We start from the raw sequence: 23,841 nt of genomic DNA, 5'->3' as shown, positions 1-23,841 counted from the left end.
CCCTTATACTCACTTTTCTCCTTCTCTTATTTGGACCTTGCCTTTTCTGACTAATTTCTCAATCCCTACAAAATCGTATCCAAGCTATAACCAATCAGTCAATATGACAAATGCTCCTTTTAACAACCCCACATTATCAACCTTTGCCCCAAAATCTCTCGGTAGTCTAAATTCTTTCCCATTTTTAGGTTTCCCCGCTGCCCCCAATCCTGCTCGATGAAGCCCTGAGAAATGTCACCCACCACCCTTCTGTACCACCCCCCAAATTTCACTGCCCCCCACTTTTTCTAGTTTTTACTTTTTCCTTTATATTATTAACATAAAAAAGGCAGGAATGCAAGGTTCTTTGAACTGATAGCACCATGGACCCCTGTGACCCACACGCATGCCTCCAGATGGGCTCCGGAGCCAGAAAGTCCGAGTCAACCTTGTGACACTGGACCCTGCGACCTGATTAACCAACCTTGCAACATTCTGCCATTGTTCCTGCCTCAATCATCCTGCCTCAACTGATAAGCCAACTTTGTGACACTGGACCTTGGAGCTTGTGACAACCCCTCCCCCCGGCTTGCAAAAACTACCCTGAACTGTAACTTCTGTAACTTTCCACTTCCTACCCCAAACCTATAAAACCAACTCCTATCCCATGGCCCTCCATTGACTCTTTTCAGATTCAGCCTGCCCACACCTCAGTGAATAAACAGCGATGTTGCTCACATAAAAGCCTGTTTGTTGTGGGGGGAGGGTCTCTTCATTCAAAGCACACTTAATAGTAACCACACATAGCTATTTACATTTTTTTTACTTTTATTAGTAGTAGTATTTTAATACAGACGAGGTTTCACCATTTTGGTCAGGCAGGTGTTGAACTCCTGACCTCATGATCCCCCCACCTCAGCCTCCCAAAGAGCTGGGATTACAGGCGTGAGCCACCGCCCTGGTGCTATTTACATTTTAATTTAACTAAAATTAAATATAATTAAAAGTTTAATTCTTCAGTCAATCTAGCCACACTTCAAGTACTCCATAGTCACACATGGCTAGTGGCTATCGTATCTGTGGAGTCCGATTTAGGAACAGAAAGTCAGGCTGGTGGGACCCAGGGAAAGCAAAAACAGAAATCAGATAAGCTAGAAGTCTGCCTTTCTTCATGGTCCAGGACACACAGCCCTCCTGCGCAAATAACTTACAATCTTCCTTCGCCAACTATCACCAGACACCTGCAAGTTAGCTCACTGCAACGTCGGTGTTTTATCGGTACTGCACGTAGCATCCTGCAGCCTAAGAACCATCCTATAAAACCCCCGGGAACACTCTGTTTCCCCGCAGGCGGCTCCTCTTCTGCTGATTCTCACCGTTGCACTCTTGCAACGTATTTTCCTAGTTTCTCTAATAAATCTGCCCTTCTTCACCTACAACTGTCTTGGTAAATTCTTTTTTTTTTTCCCTTTGAGATGGAGTCTCGCTCCTTGCACAATCTCGGCTTACTGCAACCTCCACCTCCCGGGTTCAAGCGATTCTCCTTCCTCAGCCTCCCAAGTCGCTGGGATTACAGGCGTGCGCCACAACACTGGGCTATTTTTTGTATTTTTGGTAGAGACGAGGTTTTGCCATGTTGGCCAGGCTGGTCTTGAACTCCTGACCTCAGGTAATCCACCCCTCTTGGCCTCCTAAAGTGCTAGGATTACAGGTGTGAGCCACTGCACACAGCTTTAGTAAATTCTTTTACCCCCATGCCACCGGCCTAGATCGTCACTGCTGACCCACAACATTTTGGTGGCGTGTAGGAGGAACTCCCTCTGGATGGGAACTCTCCTCACAGGAAACTCTCTCCCTTCTCTCTTTCCCTTTCTCAAGTTGGCACCCTCAGAGAACAGCCTCTAAGCATGGAGGCAACTGCAGGTCTCTGGCAGGAGCTACACTCCGGTGGGACTGAGGAGTCTGTGTGGAAGCATCTGACTGCCACTGCCCGGTTAGGGTGAGGGGCCTGGGTTCACTTACTCTTTTCAGTCTTTCAGCAGCTGGCTTCGATGGTAACCATCTGGCTGCTCTCCAGTGCTGCCTAAAGGCCAAAGGGTGAAGAGGGCTGGCTGCCTTGCCTGAAGAGAAGAAGACTCTCCTATCTTTTCTGGTCAAAAGTCCCTGATCCCTACAAGTGACGTGACTGGCAGCAGAAGCTCATCCAGAGCGAATTCACACATTTTGGAGCGAATTCACACATTTTGGAGCGAATTCACACATTTTGGGTAACTCAGGCACTCTCTTTCTCACTCTACATTCTCCTGTGGGGTCAGCCGGCCATCCTGTCTTGTACATTGCTAAATCAGGTGACCTCAGACAGCCTCAAAATGGTGAGGGTTCCCTTACCCACCCCTTCTCCTGGACGGGCACCAGGTGAGATCTTCCTTTACCCTTTTTTTCCTCGGACCTGGGCTGATCACCCAGCGTGAGTACCTGGACTGGCCGTCCGGCGTTAAAACCTATAACCAGCCAAGTGCTCTTTTCTAATCGGTGGAACCCCCTTCAGAAAGTACACCCAAGTCCGCAGATGCAAGCGGAACCCTCTTTTCATCTCAACAGGACGTCCCAAGAACAGGGGAGTTAGTGTCCTCACGTGGCATGACCCCCAAGCAGCATGTTTTCCAGTCCCACCATGGGACAGTTCCATGTATCCTTCAAACTCACCTCTAGGCTACACTCTAAAGCCTTAAAATGAATTTAACTCTCAGACTGTCAAAAAAGAGAAATGTCTAATTTTCTTGTGTAACACAGCATAACCCTTATGGAAAAAACAAAACAAAACATCAAATTAGCCTCCTCAGTCTTTTACAACCAAAGCAGAATAAGGAGAATGAGGCTAAAAAGACAGATGCAGAGACAAAAAGCAGGCTCAACTGCTGGCTGCTTCACAAGACCCCAGCCCCTTCCCGTTGCCCTAAGGACACTCCTCCAGAAAACTGCCATCGAGCAAAAGGCCAGGCCACTAAAAGGGAAAGCACCTCAGCTGAATAAATGAACAAAAGCCCCACATGCTTGCCCTCTCTGCCACAAGCTCGGCCACTGGAAACAGGACTGCCCTGAGAGCTAAAAGGCCTCCGGGACAGAATCCCAAACTCCAATGGCCTTAAGCTAAAGAGACTCCTTAACAGCTCACCTCAACCAGTAACTTGCAGAGGTGAGGAAGGATTCATCTCACCCATAAAGGTCTGGGCTGCTAAGGCTCTCCCTGATGGGAGATAAACAAGGGTGTTAGGGCTGTAGGCCTCACACTATGCAGTGGCTGAAAGGCTCACAACCCCTCCTGTAAAGCTTAACCTTTTCCTCTCCATTCCTTTTTCCTTTTTCTGTTCAATCTAGGGGTCCAGATTGAAAAGATAGTTTCTAACATCCTAACCCCTGATTTTACTGTTCTCTTTAAAGCTCCAGCTGGTTACATATTATGGCCTGTTTTTGTGCATATTTTAAACTAATGGGCAAACTACAAGAAAAATTCGGAGCTCAAATGGTTAACCTGCACGATAGGGTTAAGTAGAATCTTCTAAAGTTCTCTATCTTCCTCTCTTTCTTCTTTCCTGTCTGCTTTAAATCTACTGTTACTAAGTCACTGGTGCTGAGATAAGACTGGTTATTTATGGTCTGACTAGAATGTAAACATTGGAAACTCATTTAAAATTAAAGGAAAAAAAAGGTAAAAGCAGCTCTGTTAAACAAATAATCTAGAATTTTTTAACCTTCCTTAAAAGTTAATAGAAATGGTCCAGCACAGTGGCTCATCCTAGCACTTCGGGAGGCCAAGGCAGGTGGATCATAAGGTCAGGAGTTTGAGACCAGCCTGACCAACATGGTGAAACCCCCCATCTCTACTAAAAATACAAAAATTAGCCCAGCATGGTGGCAGGCACCTGTAATCCCAGCTACTAAACTCAGGAGGCTGAGGCAGGAGAATCACTTGAACCCAGGAGGCAGAGGTTGCAGTAAGCTGAGATTGCGTCACTGTACTCCAGCCTGGATGACAAGAGCAAGACTCTATATCAAAAAAAAAATTAATAAAAATAAGTCCTACACCTCTTTTGAATCTTATTCTTTGGTTTTTCTTTTGTTTTGTTTGTTTTTTTGAGACAGAGTCTCGCTCTGTCGCCCAGGCTGGAGTGCAGTGGCGCGATCTCAGCTCACTGCAGCCTCTGCCTGCCAGGTTCAAGCAATTCTCCTGCCTCAGCCTCCTGAGTAGCTGGAACTACAGACGTGCGCCGCCACACTCAGCTAATTTTTGTATTTTTAGTAGAGACAGAGTTTCACCATGTTGGCCAGGCTGGTCTTGATCTCCTGACCTCATGATCCACCCGCCTCAGCCTCCCAAACTGCTGGGATTACAGGCGTGAGCCACCACGTCCAGCCATTGAATCTTATTCTTAAAGCTACCTTTTTATTCAGTTCTACTGCAGGCTCTCAGTAGTCATCCAACTGCCTCTCTTATGCAGCTTCACCCTCTTAATACTGAAGTTTTTATAAGGAAGGTAGTATACAATTGCTATTTGCAAGGAAACTTCCAAATTACCCCCCAGACAAAATTTCTTTCTATTTGTCCCAGTAATGACGTACACCCATCACACCACGACAATGTGCTGAGGTACTTGGTGTTAAACTGCTTTTCTTATACTCTTTACAGTCCTTCTTTTCTGTCTCCCTGAGTTTCCTGTATATTGTTATTTTCCTTAAATACGGCTCTGTTTTTATTCTTCTATCATGGCTATTGTCTCAGTGGCTATACCCAGGCATCCGCTCCACTCAGTAACGTCACAGGTTGCTAACATAACACACAGCACTAACTGCTGGATGTGCCCTCGCAAACAAGCACTTGAGGACGACATCACACTCTTAGCTGTCCCATGATCTACATAGAAGAAATTGTTTAGCCCAGTTCTCTGGATTAGACTATACCGTTTACATGCACACCAAAAGCACAGGTCTAGGAGAGGGACCTAGGCCAATCAGTCCCTCATGGCGATCATCCACCGTGACAAAGCAAATAAGAGAAGGCACCAGAAACGACCTGTAAGGCTCGCCTCCGCATCAGAAACTCCAAGGGGTCTGGCCCTTTGCTAGGGGCTTTAACACAAGCCTGTCAGGCTTCCAAGTCCAAGCCTGGCCATTATAGCCTTGGTGACCCACACATACACCTCTGGATGGTCCCCAGGGGCCAGAAAGTAGGAAGTAACCAGGTGGCCACAGAAAGAAGTGAAACAACTTGTTCCTGCCTCAACTAATCGCTCTCCCCTTGCAACCTGCAACCATTGTTCCTGTTTAGCCTTGCAAAACCACACTGGGATTTTCAAAACCCCCACCCCGTAACTGTGTAGTTTACCGTACCCTCCCCTCTGATTGCAATCAATACACCCCAACTCTTATGATCACGCCTGTTTGTAACAAATGACCCCAATCCTTGTGATCATGCATCCTGTGATGCCCTTCCTCTCCCCAAGATAGATTACCACCGTTAGCTGACCATCCGCCCCAACCTATATAACCAATCCCCTCGTCTATACCCCCTTTGCCTAACTCGTTTCTCAGACTTGGCCCGCTTGCACCCAAGCACGAAATAAACAGCCTTGTTGCCCACACAAAGCCCGCCTGGTGGTCTCTTTAGGTCACCTGCCAAAGCCCATTATAATTACATCCTTAACTATAATCAAACACACCAGGAATGGTAGCCAAACAACTCTGACAAGTTCACTGTGTACCTCTGCAGGTTTTCTCTGTGGTTGGGAAACAACAAAGTTAATGTCAGCAAAATTTAGAGTGATTTCTTTATGCCTATAAATAGTTCAGGAAATGGGATGGAATATAGAGGAACAAGGGTTGAAACTGAGCAACTTCTTAACCTCACTAATGTCTCCATCTTTTCCTCAATTTTCCCTTATCCCATTAATATTTATCTACAGGCCCAACTTCTCTTGCCTATAATAATGCTTATATTAGTTTATTTGCACCCTGTATTGTTAATGAAATATCTTGTTAGCCAGGCACGGTGGCTCATGCCTGTAATGCCAGCACTTTCAGAGGCTAAGGTGGGTGGATCACGAGGTCAGGAGTTGGAGACCAGCCTGGCCAATATGATGAAACCCCATCTCTACTAATAATAGAAAAAAAACTCAGCTGGGCATGATCGCACATGCCTGTAGTCCCAGTTACTTGGGAGGCTGAGGTAGAAGAATCACTTGAACTCGGAAGTACAGGTTGCAGTAAGCCGAGATCGCGCCACTGCACTCCAGCCTGAGTGACAGAGTAAGACTCAGTCTCAAAAAAAAAAAGGAAAAAAAAAAGAAATATCTTGTTTTGTGTCTTCTAGAATACAACAACTTCAAACCAAAATGTTGCTGCAGTAAGGGTATCAGCTACTAAAAGAACTAATGAATCCCCTTTGGAGCCAGCAGAACAAAATTTTAGGCTGCAAATGCTGTTCCCCTGTGGTCCCACAGCAACTCTGCCCAATTTATCTCCCAACCAGGGATTTAGGCCCATGTAACCTCCTGACCGACTATCAGTCCTAGGTGGGGCCAACTCTACGTCCCTGGTCAGCAAGAAGGTGAAGGTAAGACCTTCACTCACATGCCAAAGATTTGTCATCGCTCCTCTGTCAGGGGAGGAATGTGGAGTCCTAATTACAGAGGTCAGGTTGATGGGACCCAGGGAAAGCAAAAACAGAAATCAGATAAGCTAGAAGTCTGCCTTTCTTCATGGTCCAGGACACACAGCCCTCCTGCGCAAATAACTTACAATCTTCCTTCGCCAACTATCACCAGACACCTGCAAGTTAGCTCACTGCAACGTCGGTGTTTTATCGGTACTGCACGTAGCATCCTGCAGCCTAAGAACCATCCTATAAAACCCCTGGGAACACTTTGTTTCCCCGCAGGCGGCTCCTCTTCTGCTGACTCTAACTGTTGCCCTCTTGCAACATATTTTTTTACTTTCTCTAATAAAACTGCCCTTTGTCACCTACAACTGTCTCGGTAAATTCTTTTCCCCCACGCCACCAGACCAGTCGCCGCTCACCCCCAACAATACCTGACAGTGCAGATCTAGAATATCTCAATCACTGCAGGAAGTTTTGGAGAGTGCAGTTCCAGATAGAATAATAAGCCAGGTGCACCATCTGAAATATTACTTTTCTACTCAGTGGAAATTTAGCCTTCAATCCCTTGTGTGTGAGAGTATGAGGGCTGTTTCCCCGAATTTTGGAGTGCGCCAGGGGTTGGGTACGTCCATGCTCCATCCTATTTCCACCTCTGAGAGCCATGCTGTCTTCTTAGCATACACAAATCTAAGATGTGAAGATGAATATCTGCAGTCAGGAACTAAATTCTCGTGGAATTACTTCTGTGCCACATTTTGATATAGAATGTGGGGTCACAGGTTGTGGTGAGCAAACCCAGCGTGTATCTCTCCAAGCATTCCCTGATGAGTGCCCACAGTATTACAACTGGAAATGGTTTACTGCCCCACAGCTTCCCATACATACATAATTTTAAGTTTCTATCTACTTGTTCCCTTGAAAACTAGAGCAAAGACCTGCAAAACCAAGGTACACCCAATAAAACTGCCATTGACCTTGCAAAGCAAGAATAAAGAAAAATTTCTGACATGACTTCATGAAGCAACTTGTTTTTTTGTTTGAGAAGGGGATGGGGGAAAAAAGTCTTGTTTTCTACTGATTTGATCCCAACTTGTCTAGCTGTTGAGAATTTTCGATACAGCCAACTTTAAAGTCCTGTTCCCTTGACATTCATATTAGGACTTCATTCACCACACACTGACTCACTCCTGTCCCTTCGCCAACCAGTACTTCAAAAGATGTTTTTCATTAAATTCTTCATTACACATGGAACATTTCACTATGGGAGAAAAGCAGAAGCAGGACTCCTGGGGGGTTTAATTATGTTAATGCTGCTTTATGATTTGATGTTTCCAGGATTAAATTAATACAGGACTAAAATAACTTGTATCTGTGTGACCTGAGGAAACAGACACAGATTTTCAAAGAAAACCCAAGGTAATAAGAAAATGTTAATTTTAAAAAGTATATATATAATTCTCATAGGAGTATTTTTTTAAAAGCTCCTTAGAAAACATGAACTAATGTCCTTAAATTTTCAAGACTTACATGGAAAAAAACAAAACCTTACTAAAAAAAAAGTATTTTTAAAATACTAACATGTTTTTGTTTGGACAAATTCACTATTATAAAATGTCAAGTCCTCCCATGTTAATGAATTAATATATATTTTCAGCAAAATTTCAATTTATAAAAAATAAAACATTTAAAGAACTTAATGAAGCAGCTCTCAAGATTATCTAAAAGAATAAATAAGCCAGAATTGCAAAGATGTTTTTAATAAAAAGAGAAGTATCAAGAGGGAATCTTCTTCCAGGTGAGGCTTATAGGATAACGGTAAATCAAATAAAACAAAACAAAATAAAAAATTTAAAAGCAGAAGAGGGAATAAATTTGTAAAACATTAAAAAAAATTTTTTTTTGAGACAGAGTCTTGCTCTGTTGCCCAGGCTGGAGTGCAGGTGCAACCTTGGCTCACTGCAACCTCCACCTCCTGGGTTCAGGTGATTCTCCTGCCTCAGCCTCCTGAGTAGCTGGGATTATAGATGTGCACCACCACACCTGGCTGATGTTTGTATTTTTGGTAGAGATGGGATTTCGCCATGTTGGCCAGGCTGGTTTCAAACTCCTGACCTGGAGCGTTCCATCCGCCTCAGCCTCCCAAAGTGCTGGGATTACAGGCATGAGCCACCGTGCCTGGTCTGTAAAACATTACATTGTTAAAGTCAGGTACTAACATGAAAGTAAGCCCATCAATGGAACAAAATAGAATATCCAGCAATAAATATATATAGTACAAAAAGCATTAACACATTCCATGTGTGATAAAGGTGGCTTTTTAAGTAAATCAAAAAAGAATGAATCATTTGGTACAACTGGCTAACCGTCTGGAAAATAAGTTAAATTCCTACTTGACTCCGTGTAGTAGGCCAAGTAATGGATTCCCCCAAAGATATCCAGATCCTCATCCCCAGAAACTATGAATATATTACATTACACAGTAAAAAGAACTTTACCAATGTAATTATGATTACAGACCGTAAGCTAGGGATAATATCCTGGATTATCAGGGTGAATCCAATGTAACGACAGGAACTCTTCGGCTGTCGCTCGTGGCTGGAGCCAGAGAAGCTCATGGAAAGAGGAGGGACTCAGAGAAGCTCAGGGAAAGAGAGATGCAGCAGCAGATTTTTTTTTTTTTTTCTGAGATGGAGTTTTGCTCTTGTTGCCCAGGCTGGAGTGCAAGGGCACAATCTCGGCTCACTACAACCTCTGCCTCCCAGGTTCAAGCAATTCTGCCTCAGCCTCCCAAGTAGCTGGGATTACAGGCATGTGCCACCACACCCAACTAATTTTTTTTTATTATTATTAGAGACGGGGTTTCGACATGTTAGTCAGGCTGGTCTTGAACTCCTGACCTCAGGTGACTCACCCGCCTCGGCCTCCTAAAGTGCTAGGATTACAGGCATAAGCCACTGCGCCCAGCTGAGATGCAGCAGATCTGAAGCATGAAAATTAATGGGTCCATCACTGCAGGCCTTGAAGGTGGAGTGGGGAAGAGTGATGAGGAATGTGGGTCACCTTAAGGACGAGGCTCCCAGCTGACACTCAGTAAGAAAATGAGGACCTCAGTCTTACGGCTACCAGGAACTGGATCCTGTCAACAACATAGTGAGTTTTGAAGCGGAGGTCTTTGCAGACTTTCCCAGTAGGATCCCAGCCAGCCAACACCTTGGTTTTGGCAGTGTGAAACCAGCCAAGCTAACCCACACTTCTAAACTATGGAAGGTGAGATGGTAAATTCATGTTGTTTTAAGCCACTAACTTTGTGGTCATTTATTATGGCAGCAATAGGAAACTAATACACATGGTATACCACGTATACCAAAGTAAGTTCCAAATGAATAAAAAAAGTGAGTGTGAAAATACCACAGCAATAAAAAGGAACAAATTGCTGATAAAAACAGCAACATGGATGGGGCGTGGTGGCTCATGCCTGTAATCCTGGCACTTTGGGAGGCCGAGGCAGGTGGATCACGAGGTCAGAAGATCAAGACCATCCTGGTCAACATGGTGAAACCTCGTCTCTACTAAAAATACAAAAATTAGCTGGGCGTGGTGGTGTGCGCCAGTAATCCCAGCTACTCCGGAGGCTGAGGCAGGAGAATCGCTTGAACCCTGGAGGCAGAGATTGCAGTGAGCCAAGATGGCACCACTACACTCCAGCCTGGAGACAGAACAAGGCTCCGTCTCAAAAAAAAAAAAAAAAACCAGCAACATGAAGAATCTCAAAAGTTTATGTTGAGCAAAAGAAGCCAGACAATAAAACATAATTCTAGAACAGGCAAATCTAAGAAATCAGAAGAGTAGTTGCCGAAAAAGAGGGGCGCAGACTGGAAAGGGGTATCAGTGAACTTTCTGAGAGAATGGAAATGTGTATTTTGACTGTGATGGTGGCCACACAGGCGTATATGTTTGTTAAAACTCACTGAACAGTAACTTAAAATCTGTGCCTTTTATTACATGCAAATATCTCATTTTTTAAAAAGCACTGAGATCCAGGTGATGCGCACAGGTGGGAAGGGTTAGGTGCCCAGCCACTCAGTCCCACACCTGGATCTATCATCATGTAAACGCGTCTGCTGTGCTGGCAGGCAGGCCCTGTGGCTGCTGGCTGAGGGTTCTGCTGTCCTGTGCCACCCCATTAAAGTGCAGCTCCCTCCAGCCAAAAAACAAAAAGCACTGAGAAAAAGAAAAGCACTGAGAGAAAATATAGGTACAAACTTTAGATAATCAACCAATCTAGGAAGAAATTTGCCAATACCTAACAAAGTGGCGTATGCAGATGGTCTTTGATCTAGCAACTGACTCTACTTCTGGGAATGGATCTTACAGACTGACTGCATACGTGGGAAATGGCAAATGTATAAAATTATTCACTGTCATGTTGCTTGTTATAAAAAAAGACTGGGACCAATCTTAACACCCATCGACAGGGGACTGGTTCAATAAATTAAAGAGCAGCTCCCACCAAAAACAAAGTATTAATCAAGCGTTAAAAAAAAGAGTGAAGATGGTTCTGTATACTGACCTAGGATAACCTCCAAAATATATTTGAAAAAGCAAATGCAGAACAGTGTGTATATTATGTTCCCTTTTGTGCAGAAAGAAAGAGAAGGGCCGAATAAGAATATATATTAATATGTGTAATCAAGTGCAGTGGCTCATGCCTATAATCCCAGCACTTTGGGGGACCAAGGTGGGTGGAGCACTTGAGTCCAGAAGTTCCAGACCAGCCTGGGCAACATAGTGCGACCGCATCTCTACAAAAAATGCAAAAATTAGCCAGGCATAGTGGCACACACCCACAGTCCCAAATATTCAAGAGGCTGGAAGCAAAAGGATCACTTGAGCCCGGGTCAAGGCTGCAGTGAGCCATAATCACACCACTGCACTACAGCCTGGACAACAGAGCAAGACCCTGTCACAAAAAGAAAGAAGGAATATATATTTGCATTTGCTTGTATATGTGCATAAAGAAATTCTGGGCCAGATGTGGTGGCTCACACTTGTAATCCCAGCACTCTGGGAGGCCAAGGTGTTAGGATCACTTAAGGAGGATCAGTGAGCTATGATCACACCACTGCACTTCAGCCAGGTGACAGAGCAGGAGAATCTGTCTCTTTAAAAAAAAAAAAATCTGGAAGGATCCACTAGAAATAACATTATTTATTCTTATTGGGAGGGTGGGGCAGAGAACACAGGAGACTTTTCTTCACAACCTTTTCATATGTTGTTAGATTATTGAATTACATAAATTCAAAAGAGCTTTAGTGCAGTTTTATGTAATCGTCACATTTGAGGTCATTCTAATGATACCAAAAGAAGAAATCATAAGGAAAGTAACAAACATGAATCCATGAAAATTACAAACTCCTGTATGTCAAAAGGCACTGAAAATACTTTAAAGCAACATGGCTATGGGTAGAGATTCACTCACATACTGCCATGGCAGGATAAAGCAGTACAGCATCTGTCTATAGAAATGTTCAATGCTTATCATCTTAAGGAGATTTAAGACGATAAGCAGCTTCAGCAAAGTCTCAGGATACAAAATCAATGTGCAAAAATCACAAGCATTCCTATACACCAATAACAGACAAACAGAGAGCCAAATCACGAGCAAACTCCCATTCACAATTGCTACAAAGAGGAATAAAATATCTAGGAATACAACTAAAAAAGGACATAAAGGACCTCTTCAAGGAGAACTACAGACCACTGCTCAAGGAAATAAGAGAGGACACGAGCAGCTGGAAAAACATTCCATGTTCATGGTTAGGAAGAACCAATTCGTGAAAATGGCCATACTGCCCAAAGTAATTTATAGAGTCAATGCTATCCCCATCAAGCTACCATTGACCTTCTTCACAGAACTGGAAAAAAACCACCTTAAACTTCATAGGAAACCAAAAAAGAGCCCACATAGCCAAGACAATCCTAAGCAAAAAGAACAAAGCTGGAGGCATCACACTATCTGACTTCAAACTATACTACAAGCCTACAGAAATCCAAACAGCATGGTACTGGTACCAAAACAGAGATATGGACCAATGGAACAGAACAGAGGCCTCGGAAGTAACGCCACACACCTACAACCATCTGATCTTTGACAAACCTGACATAAACAAGCAATGAGGAAAGGATTCCCTGTTTAATAAGTGGTGTTGGGGAAACTGGCTAGCCATGTGCAGAAGCTGAAACTGGGCCCCTTCTTTACACCTTACACAAAAATTAACTCCAGATGGATGTAAGATTTAAACATAAGACCTAACACCATAAAAGCCCTAGAAGAAAACCTAGGCAATACCATTAGGCACATAGGCATAGGCAAGGACTTCATGACTAAAACACAAAAAAAAATGGTGACAAAAGCCAAAATAGACAAATGGGATCTAATTAAACTTAAGAGCTTCTGCACAGCAAAAGAAACAATCATTAGAGTGAATCAGCAACCAACAAAATAGGAAAAAATTTTTGCAATCTACCCATCTGACAAAGGGCTAATATCCAGAATCTACAAAGAACTAAAACAAATATACAAGAAAAAAACAAACAACTCCATCAAAAAGTGGGCAAAGGATATGAACAGACACTTTTCAAAAGAAGACATATATGATGCCAACCAACATGGAAAAATGCTCATCATCACTGGTCATTAGAGAAACGCAAATCAAAACCACATTGAGATACCATCTCACACCAGTTAGAATGGCGATCATTAAAAAATCTGGAGACAACAGATGCTGGAGAGGATGTGGAGAAATAGGAATGCTTTTACACTGTTAGTAGGAGTGTAAATTAGTTCAACCATTGTGGAAGATAGTGTGGTGGTTCCTCAAGGATCTAGAAATAGAAATACCATTTGACCCAGCAATCCCATTACTGGGTGTATACCCAAAGGATTATAAATCATTCTATTATAAAGATTCACGTACACGTATGTTTATTGCAGCACTGTTTACTATAGCAAAGACTTGGAACCAACCCAAATACCCATCAATGATAGACCGGATAAAGAAAATGTGGCACATATACACCATGGAATACTATGCAAGCCTAAAAAAGGATGAGTTCATGTCCTTTGCAGGGACATGGATGAATTTGGAAACCATCATTCTCAGCAAACTGACACAAGAACAGAAAACCAAACACCACACATTCTCATTCACAAGTGGGTGTTGAACAATGAGAATACATGGACACAGGGAAGGGAACATCACACACTGGGGTCTGTTGGGGGATGGGGAGCTAGGGGAGGGATAGCAGGGGGTGGGAAAATTGGGGAGGAATAACATTAGGAGAAATACCTAATGTAGGTGACGGGGGGCTGGAGGCAGCAAACCACCATGGTATGTGTACACCTATGTAACAATCCTGCAAGATCTGCACATGTACCGCAGAACTTAAAGTAAAATTTTAAAAATTTTAAAAAGAGGCCGGGCGCGGTGGCTCAAGCCTGTAATCCCAGCACTTTGGGAGGCCGAGGCGGGTGGATCACGAGGTCAAGAGATCGAGACCATCCTGGTCAACATGGTGAAACCCCGTCTCTACTAATACAAAAAATTAGCTGGGCATGGTGGTGCATGCCTGTAATCCCAGCTACTCAGGAGGCTGAGGCAGGAGAATTGCCTGAACCCAGGAGGCGGAGGTTGCGGTGAGCCGAGATCGCGCCATTGCACTCTAGCCTGGGTAACAAGAGCGAAACTCCGCCTCAAAAAAAAAAAAAAAAAAAAAAAAAAAAAAAAAAAATTTAAAAAGAAAAAGAAATGTTAAATGCACAGCTGAGTGCAGTGGCTCACGCCTGTAATCCCAACACTTTGGGAGGCCAAGGTGGATGGATCACTTGAGGCCAGGAGTTTGAGACCAGCCTAGCCAACGTGGTGAAACACCCCTCTACTAAAGATGCATAAACTAGCCAGGTGTGGTGGTGCATGCCTTTCATCCCAGCTACTTAGGAGGCTGAGGCAGGAGAATTGCTTGAACCCAGGAGGTGGAGGTTGCAGTGAACCAAGATCGCGCCACTGCATTCCAGCCTGGGCAACAGAGTGAAACTCCATCTCAAACAAACAAACAAACACCTACGAGTTAGAGTTACCAGAGTGTCAAAATATTCAATTAAAGTGAATAAAACAAACTGGAGAGCAACGCAGAAAACAAGTTGAAGAGCTTAAGGATACATGTGTGTATGTACACTTGATCTATAGAGAGATTTCCGACTTAAACTAGTAAGAGCAGTGATCTTTGGGGAGCAGATCTGGGAACGGGGAGAATGCTAATGAACCATGAGAGAGTACATTTTTCTATTGTTTTAGGTCATCTGATTTGTGGTAATTTGTTATTGCAGCCCTAAGAAACTAATACACCATTCTGAATATATTCACAGAATCATATAAACAGAAAAAATTTAATAAAGTGAGATGGTTAGACGACAATTTCTACAGCAAAAAACTCAAAAGCTCAGAGATTAGGGGGCCTGAGCCAGGCCACACAGTAACAAGCACCAAAAGTGAAATTCAGGCTTATCTCCTGGCATCCACCCCAGCACCCTGGTCCACACCACCTGTCAGCTGCCATTTCTGGGTAGGCAGGAAAGACAGGCTGAGATCCCAGGGTTTGCCCCTGGTTCATGACAATTCAGGTTAATGGCACATGGGCCATGGTGATCCCTGCATGTTATTTGAATGTAATCCCTGCAACATTTACAGAACCTTTGCTTTGTTTACCCAGTAAGGAGAAAATATTTGGTAAAAACAGAGCCTTAGCATTTTCCTCTTTCTCAAAGGAGTTCCCTGAAATTACTAATCAATTAAGCAGCTACAACTGAGAAATTAGGTGGGACGCGAGACCTTGCCCTACTTCCCAGGCTAAGAGAGGCTGTGAGGACGAGAGGGGAGAGGGGAGAGGGCAGCACTGTGATGTCTGGAAATGGCCCCAAGTCTTTCTACCATGATTGTTCCTTTAGGAAACAGGGCACTTGCTCAGGGTCCCTAAGAAACTCTTTTCAGCTGGAGGGCAGTGTCACCATGGTCGGCATGCTCTAGATGGCTGCTCGGCTCACTGCAAAGGCCTTCCAGGGGACAGTCAAGGAACACAGAGGCAGGCCAGGGCCTTGAGTGTGCTCCCTGGGTCTGACCAGCCAGGACAAGGCCCTTTCCCTTGAATTTCTGAACTAGAACTTTGGGAAGAGTCCCCTTGTGTTGGAAGCTGAAACGGGAGGCTCCAGAAGGTTGCAGCCTTACTTCCTACCCTGAAAAGAAGCCAACTTCTGGGGGTAAAAGAATACAATGCCTGTGCCCAGAGAGAAGAAAGGCAGAAAGCGGGACTCTTACAGTCCCCAAATTCCACATTCCATTGTCCTGAGGCCCAGCTGTTCCCTACCCCTTCCTTGGTTACTAAGCACCCTTCCAGAACTTTCCTCCTTCTGACTAAATAGTTTGAGTTGTTTTTTTCTCTCATTCATTAAAAAAGAAGGAAGCAGGCTGGGCACAGTGGCTCACACCTGTAATCCCAGCACTGGGAGGCTGAGGTGGGCAGATCACCTGAAGTCGGGAGTTCGAGACCAGTATGACCAAAATGGAGAAACCCTGTCTCTACTAAAAATACAAAATTAGCCGGGTGAGGTGGCACATGCCTGTAATCCTAGCTACTTGGGAGAATCACTTGAACCTGGGAGTCAGAGATTGCAGTGAGCTGAGATCACGCCAATGCACTCTGGCCTGGGCAACAAGAGAGAGACTCCATCTCAAAAAAAAAAAAGGAAGAGTGACCTGTTTCACCTTCTCTATAACTTCACATTAGACAAGGGTCTACAATACCAGGGGTGTCCTACCCTCACCCCACCCTGGGTACCTCTGGTCACAGTTTCCTCCCTGCAGCACCTGACAAGGCCTCAGAACCCTTTGTGCAGCATTCATTCCAGATGGCCACATGTTCACGTGCCAGATGAATCCTAGGTGCCATTCCCAGTTTACATGACAACAAAGACTTGGGCCAAAAATCAACTTGTGCATTTAAGCAGAAGCATCCAGCGTGTCCTAGCTGGGAAACAACAAGCAAAAGACACACAGTCACCTGTTCTCGAGCTCATTCCCAGCCTGCCTCCCTTGGGAGGCACGCAGGCCCGAGCACAGCCACCTCTGAGCTGGGTTCACACACACCCTCCAGAGATATCTTCCTCGCCAGGCTGGACTAATACATCATTGGCCTTTTCACTGCTCTCCCTGGCCCAGCCTCACCCAGCTCCAGCTTCACCTCTTCACCAGTAAGACAGTCCCCAAGACCATCAGATCATGTGGTATGTGTACAAGTTAAAAAAGACTCCAAGATCACCCAGGCCCCCCACCCCATCTGCCTCCCAAGGACAATTTCCACGAAGATTGGCTCTTCCCCAAGGGACTTTCAGATTCTCCGGGCCCTTCTCCCTCCCTCCACTCTAAGCCCCTGCAAACCTCATTGTCTCCCCGCATGCCCACCCTGGGAGGGAAAGAGGCCACAGTCACTGCTGCTGCTCTTAACGCATCTCTGTAAGGTTCTGCGTGTAGCTTTTACACCACTTAATTCCCTGAATTATGATTTACTCTTCTTTTGACATATATTTCCCACTCTGCCTCTATGTTTTGGGCACTGTGCTAGTCTCGACAGCTCTGTGCCAGACAGTAATTTGTTTTACTGCTTTCCCTAGCAGCCTGAATTCTTAAGGCAAAAACCAAGTCTTAGTATTATTATTTCTGCAACCCAAGGGCTCAGCATTTGTTGCATGAATAAATGATTCTCTGGCCACTTCTTATTTATCAAGGCAGATGATTAAGCTAGGAGGACTAGGAAAGGAATAAAAATCTGGTGGATTTAGTTCTGACTAGATTATTTCACTGGTGCTATTGGATTTCTGGCCGTTTCCTGTAAAGACAAGAAATATTGAACAGTCAGCTGTTCCTTGGAGAAAGATACAAACCTTTAACAAAAGCCAGCCACACTAAGTTCAAACCAGAAACAACCAGGTAAGTCCCATCAAAATAAAATCACCAAAGCTGTTAGCTACTTGGGGAAAACAATGGAAAAAGCTGTTTATTTACAAATAAACACCTATCCAGAATCTAATGGTCAGCAAACAGGGCTACATACCCCGAGAGCAATTCTAGTCCTGGAGATTCGGAAATGCTAAAAGCAAAGAATAAAACTGGAGGATCAGCAGTTCCTAGCTTTTTGGAACTGGAGAACAGTAGTTTGCACACACAAAAAAGCAAACGGGATAGGCGTGGTGGCTCATGCCTGTAATCCCAGCACTTTGGGAGGCTGAGGTGGGAGGATGGCTTGAGGCCAGGAGTTCAATATCAGCCTGGGCAACATAGTGAGATGACATCTCTACAAAAAAATTAAAAATTAGCCAGGCATAGTGGTGTATGCCTGGGTCCTAGCTCTTCAGAAGACTGAGGTGAGAGCATCATTTCAAACAGAAGAGGTCAAGGCTGCATGAGCTGTGATCATACCACGGCACTCCAGCTTGGGTGACAGAGTGAGACCCTGTCTCAAAAAAAGAAAAAAAAAAGAAATTGAAGAGAATCTAACATAGGGTTGGCAACACTTCATTTTGACAAAAAAGACCTTTTTTTAAAAGTACCATCTAATGCCCCAATAATTTCACAAAAGGACAAATGTTTTAACTCCAAAAAAAAAAAAAAAAAAAAAACGAATGAAGAGGAAGGATGAGCTGAGAGCCTCACCTACATTTGAGTAATGGACAGTGTGCAGATGAGATGGGCCTTCAAAGACAGATGATGGTTGCAACTCTCTAAAACCAAGCTGGAAAATGCTCAAGAAATACTGCTAAAGGGCAGATAGGCCAGGCGTGGCCGCTCACACCTATAATCCCAGTACTTTGGGAGGCTGAGGTAAGAAGTTCGAGATCAGCCTGGCCAACATGACAAAATCCCATCTCTACTAAAAATAAAAAAAATTAGCCAGGCATGGTGGCACGCGCCTGTAATCCCAGCTGCTCTGGAGGCTGAGGCAGGAGAATGGCTTGAGCCCGGGAGGCAGAGGTGGCAGTGAGCCAAGATTGTGCCACTGCAGTCCAGCCTGGATGACAGAGCTAGATTCTGTCTCAAAAAATACATAAATAAATAAATAAATAGCAAAGACAGATCAGTTTCAACTCCTGGGTCTGAAGTGGCATCTCAGTCATTCAACCTCCAAAGAGGACCCTAAGGCTTCCCTCCCTTTGTGCAGCTAGTGGTAGACACATGACTTCTCCTTAGTGTGCCGAATGGTTCAAGGCAGCTGCATGATAACAAATAAAATGTATTCAGCACTTACTATGTGCCCAGCCCTGTCCTAAACCCATCCCAAGCAACTTCTCATTGAATGTCCCTAAGAATGCCATGAGGTACAAATATCCCAATTCTACAGATCAGGAAATAGATTTACGATTTACACAAAATGGAAGGGACTTCTCCAAGCAAGAAACAAATCTAAGTCTGGTATAAAAATCTGTGTTAACAACACATATGAGAGAAGAGGTGCACAAAGAGTGAAGGTTATTGGGAAAATCAGAAAAGAGGCCTTTAAAATTAAAATCAAATTCCCGCAAAAGCCAGCCCCAAGAATCACCAAGAAGTCAGCATTCCACACTGTCTCAAGACAAATGATTTAGTGAAGCATCAGCCAGCCACAGGTTACTCGTACATCTTGATTCACGTATCTGTGCTAGGCCCAGACTGCCCAGTAACTGCCATATTTCCTTCATTTAGGTACCCGTTGATTATGCAGAGTGCCCCAGGAGCTATGAAGTTGGGAGTAGCCCCAAAAAGGGAGTGCACCAGGCATTCCAGTGACAGCCCTTAAACAAAGATGCTTTCTACTCAAAGGAGAACTTGGGCTTTGATAACAGCAGCCCAGGCATCTCCCCACCCAGAACCTTCTCCAAGCCTCTCTGCAGCATTTTATTTAATTTATTTTTATTTTTTGAGACAGAGTCTCGCTCTGTCACCAGACTAGAGTGCAGTGGCATAATCTCCACTCACTGCAACTTCCGACCCCCTGGTTCAAGTGATTCTCCTGCCTCAGCCTCCCCGGAGTAGCTGGGATTACAGGCACAAGCCACCATGCCCAGCTAATTTTTGTATTTTTAGTAGAGACACGGTTTCACCATGTTGGCCAAGATGGTCTCATCTCCTGACCTTGTGATCCGCCCACCTCAGCCTCCCAAAGTGCTGGGATTACAGGCGTGAGCCACCGCTCTGGCTCTGTAGCATTTTAAATGCTAATTGCCATCATTCCACCTCCCAACCCCAAGACCACGGCAATTTACTTCCTCCTCAATCCAAGGGGTAACTCAAACCCAGCAGAGAGACTAAAACATTCACTACTGCATGGGGAGGGTCTGGAGGTGTCCAAGAGCTCCCCATAAGCAAAACAATCTCCCATGGACAAGGACATCTGAAGGCTGGTCCCTTTGCAGCACTGGGAGGATCGGAGTTCTAGCCTCTGGTTCTAACACTAGTTGATATTTTCCTGATACACAAACAGGGACTTGAACTTGACCTTGAAAAAACTGGACTTTGGCCAGACTGGAAGATGTATTTATCCACACTCCCAGCCTCCAGAGTCAAAACTTCTAAATAAAACACAGAGCTGCCCAGGTGCAATGGCTCACACCTGTAATCCCAGGACTTTGGGAGGCCCAGGCAGGCTGATCAGCTGAGGTCAGGAGTTCGAGACCAGGCTGGCCAACATGGTGAAAGCCCCATCTCTACTAAAAATACAAAAATTAGCCAGGCGCTTATGCCTGCAATCCCAGCACTTTGGGAGGTAGAGGTGGGAGAACTGCCTGAGCTCAGGGAGACCAGCCTGGGCAACATGGTAAAACCTGATCTCTACCAAAATACAAAAAAAATTAGCTGGGCGTGGTGGCGCATGCCTATAGCCCTAGCTACTCAGGAGGCTGAGGCAGGAGAATCACTTGAGTCCGAGAGGCGGAGATTGCAGTGAGCCAAGATGGCAGCACTGCACTCCAGCCTGGGAAACAGAGTGAAACTCCGTCTCAAAAAAAAAAAAATACGGCCGGGTGCGGTGGCTCACGCCTATAATCCCAGCACTTTGGGAGGCCGAGGCGGGTGGATCACAAGGTCAAGAGATCGAGACCATCCTGGTCAACATGGTGAAACCCCGTCTCTACTAAAAATACAAAAATTAGCTGGGTGTGGTGGTGCGCGCCTGTAGTCCCAGCTACTCAGGAGGCTGAGGCAGGAGAATTGCTTGAACCCAGGAGGCGGAGGTTGCGGTGAGCCGAGATCGCGCCATTGCACTCCAGCCTGGGTAACAACAGCGAAACTCTGTCTCAAAAAAAAAAAAAGAAAATACAAAAATTAGTCGGGCGTGGTGGCGCATGCCAATAATCACAGCTACTTGGGAGTCTGAGGCAGGAGAATCTCTGGAACCCGGGAGGTAGAGGCTGCAGTGAGCTGAGATCTTGCCACTGCACTGCAGCCTGGGCGACACAGCAAGACCTTATCTCAAAAATAATTAAATAAATAAAAATAAATAACAAAACACAGACCTGTGTGTATACACAGACACACAAACACATTTTCCATGGCCTCTAACCTCATCTGCAATAAAGCCCAGATAGTTTAGATTCTCATTTAACACACACACACACACACACACACACACACACACACACACCACACAGAGGCTTCTACTTACCTTCCTAATATCCTTTTTTTTTTTTTTTTTGAGACGGCATCTCACACTGTCGCCCAGTCTAGAGTACAGTGGCCTGATCTGGGCTCACTGAAACTCTGCCTCCCGGGTTCAAGAGATCCTCCTGCTTTGGCCCTCTGAGTAGCTGGGATTATAGGTGCCCGCCAGCATGCCAGGCTAATTTTTGCATTTTTAGTAGCGACAGGGTTTCACCATGTTGGTCAGGCTGGTCTTGAACTCTTGATCTCGTGATCCACCTGCCTCGGCCTCCCAAATTGCTGGGATTACAGGCATGAGCCACCGCGCCTGGCCATCCTTCTAGTATTCTCTAACACTGTCTGCCATGTTGTAGCCACATGACCCCAAATTCATGCGGCCCCCTCCATTCACATGACTTTGCACAGCCGTGTAACAGGGTTGGGACTAGTTCCAGAAGGAAGATGTAAGGATATAAGTGTTTTCCTCATAGAAGAGAAAGCCCAGAAATCTGGGATCAAGTCCCACTTTTCTTTCTTCCAGGCCTGGTGTCAGGTGGTAAATTCACTTAATTTCTAGGTTCTCAGTTTCCCTACTGGAAAACGGACAGTGTCACATACATGACTGGACTTCTTGTTTCCTCAGACAGTCAACAAATACTGATTGGTGCCTACTGTGTACCAGGTACTCTGCTAGACGCTTGGGATATGTGAAAGAGCAACACTAACAAAAAAACACTCCTGCCCTTTCATGAAGCTCACATTCTAGTGCAGGTACATCTGTAAAATGGGAATTGTTCAAAATACTTATGTGGGAATTAAATACGATAATATATGAAACACATTCAACATAGAGCCTGGCACAGGGTTAAACTATTATTACTATTATTATTATGTTGATGTTTAGGGTCTAAGCTCCTTTGTTCAACTTTTTTTTTTTTTTTTTTGAGATGGAGTCTCACTCTGTAGCCCAGGCTGGAGTGCAGTAGTGTGATCTTGGCCCACTGCAACCTCCACCTCCCAGGTTCAAGCGATTTTCCTGCCTCCGCCTCCTGAGTAGCTGGGACTACAGATGCGCACCAGCACACCTGGCTAATTTTTGTATTTTTCAGTGGAGACGAAGTTTCACCATGTTGGCCAGGCGGGTCTTGAACTATATACCTCAGGTGACCCACTGGCCTCGGCCTCTCAAAGTGCTGGGGTTACAGGCATGAGCCACTGTGCCTGACCCATCGTTATTTTTAATAAGAAGCTGCTCCTTTTACCTGAATGTCCCTCTCTCCCTCCTGGCAACCCTAATCTGCCTGTTAGAAGTGCTCTTCACCTGTTTAGGTACAGCTCAAAACTGACCTCCCATACTTCTTCCTGGGAAGGATTCAGGAGCTGGGAAGTCTCTTAGAGTGCTTGCCTGCACCTCCACTAATCCTTTCCCACAGGTCTACATGACATCAACTCTGTTCTAACACCATTAGCAGAGCCTATGTCTTACATATTTACATCCTCCATAGCCCAATACAGACCCTTGGATATATCTGAGGAGCAGAATTGACTTGAAAAACAAAAAGTAAAAAGAGGTGAGAAGCGGTAAGAAGAAAGAGCATGTTAGAGAAACAGTCTGGGGGACAGATTATCAATGGCCTTAATACCTGGCCAATGAGTTCGGGCCAATGAGTACCTAGAAGTTATCAATAATTGAGCCTCCAGGTAGAATGGACCTTCATGGGCAGAGGACAAACTAGTCTAAGGGTGAGCAAAAAAAGGTTGCCCTGGTGGCCACAGCTGAACATGAGGGATGAGCCATCCCAGGTCAAGGCTGCTGTCTGAGCATTCTTGTCCCAGTGAATCAAGATCACCCAATATAGTGCTATAATTCTCTGTATTTTCTGTGTTGTCCACTACTGGCCTGGTTTCCTCCAAAATAGCATCACTGATTTTTAGGACTGGGAATATTGCCCTCTTTCCAAGTGCTACGAGGGCCCAGTGCTTAAAAAATAAAAAACATCCCAATCTAAATGTTGCTGGAACTTCAAAGGCGGATATAGCTAAACCCAGAGTTGGCCTGGCTCCAAAAGACACTCAAGGAATCCCACCAGCCCACCAGGCTCTTGGGAGCTCAGGCAAGCATGCCATGGTGAGCACAGGACAGACAGACACTGAGGCGCAACATCTAAGCAAAAGATGGAATTGATTCATGTAAACCGAGGCCAGGGTGTCTTAGGCAAAGGTCATTCTCACTTCCAGATTTCCTTATGCAATTTTAGACCAAGAAAAATGTCTGCTCAGGCAGAATGAACCTCGCTAACCAAAGGAGTGACCAAAGAAGTAACCACTCTTGGCTGGGCACTGTGACATTTTTGTGTTCCAAAGTTGCCTGTTTATCTGGTTCAATACTTTCTTTTTTAAAGTTTAAACATAACCATTCTCCCCACTATCAATCTTTGCTGTGACTGTTACAGTGTCATCTTTGTTGCCCTAAATCTTTCTTTCTTG

The sequence above is a fragment of the Aotus nancymaae genome, unplaced genomic scaffold, assembly GCF_030222135.1.
Source record: "Aotus nancymaae isolate 86718 unplaced genomic scaffold, 86718_ANA_hifiasm-v0.15.2.pri h1tg000038l, whole genome shotgun sequence".
Lineage (NCBI taxonomy): Eukaryota > Metazoa > Chordata > Mammalia > Primates > Aotidae > Aotus > Aotus nancymaae.
Note: the sequence above shows the minus strand (reverse complement) of the source record.